The 1,127-nt window shown below is 48.4% G+C and overlaps 1 long non-coding RNA gene across 1 annotated transcript in view; it reads right to left on the reverse strand.

The window, feature by feature from the left end:
* Positions 1-295: 295 nt before the first annotated feature.
* LOC143306168 (uncharacterized) overlaps positions 296-1,127 on the reverse strand; it is a 1,785-nt gene continuing 953 nt past the window's right edge. The window contains exons 1-2 of the long non-coding RNA XR_013063637.1: positions 848-1,127; positions 296-794 (exon numbers count right to left, since the gene is read on the reverse strand). The exon at positions 848-1,127 is cut by the window's right edge and continues 953 nt beyond it. This is a non-coding gene — a long non-coding RNA (uncharacterized LOC143306168). The remainder of the gene's footprint in view (positions 795-847) is intronic.

The following is a 1,127-nucleotide window of genomic DNA, read 5'->3' on the forward strand; positions in this document are numbered from 1 at the left end:
ATTTTGATATGGTTCAGCTGTCAATAAGTAAGTGAGAGCAGCAATTTCTTTATACTTTGACAGGAATTGTTGTTCCTCAAGGCGCCCTAATGGAATACTTTGTTTTCCTTCCTTTTAATTGATTACCGGCCTACTTCATTGCTTACTTACTTGGTTGTTACTCAATGCAGCAGAGCTGAACGCAGTGTTGTGTGGTTAATTTGGTTTGGGTGTTGATTATATGCTAATATTTACTATTATACTTCCCTAACTAACTTTCTTTTCTACTCTTTTCTATTCTCTCTGCTACAGCTGCTTGTTTTTTTGTTTTACCGCTCTTTTGCCAATGGCAATTTACTTCTACATTATCTTACTCGTGCGATATGATTGGAGTCTGAGCTTGTTTCTTACACTTTCGTTCTTCACCTGGCTAGGCAGTGGCTACTCTATGTGCCTACTGTCTTCGTGGGCATCCTGCATGCCTCCTTTCACCTGCTTGGGTTGTTTGAACGTTCAATGCTATGCTTTCTGGGAGCGGTGTGTGTGTGGCTGGAGTATGTATGGGACAAGTCATCGAGGGTTGCAGCGTACCAAGATATGGCGCGGTCAGCCGGGTAAAGGACTTCCCGGTTCCTGATCGTGGCCGAAGAAAAAGCTTCCTGACCTCGCTTATGGCAGGCAGGTGAAGACACGGCCCGATCACCCGTTGAGCAGGAGCTCCGGTGCCGATCGTGGTTGAAGAAAAATGGCCTGTCCTCGTGGTAGGACAGGTGGGCGTGATGACTGCTAGGAAAAGCCACATCTTCATTATCAACCTACCATGGTGGACGAAGATTGGGGCGATCAACGCCACATCTTCATTATCAACCTACCATGGTGGACGAAGATTGGGGCGATCAACCGGGAGATACGAAGTCCCGGGTCCTGATCGTGACCGAAGGAAAAGTCCTGTCCTGGCAAGTGCCAGGCAGGCTGAACACACGGCCCGATCACCCGATGAGTGGGAAAGTCCTCCGGTGCCGATCGTGGTTGAAGAAAAATGGCCTGTCCTCGTGGAAGGACAGGTGGGCGTGATGACTGCAAGGAAAAGCCACATCTTCATTATCAACCTACCATGGTGGACGAAGATTGGGGCGATCAACCGGGAG

The sequence above is a fragment of the Osmia lignaria genome, unplaced genomic scaffold (assembly GCF_051020975.1).
Source record: "Osmia lignaria lignaria isolate PbOS001 unplaced genomic scaffold, iyOsmLign1 scaffold0001, whole genome shotgun sequence".
NCBI lineage: Eukaryota > Metazoa > Arthropoda > Insecta > Hymenoptera > Megachilidae > Osmia > Osmia lignaria.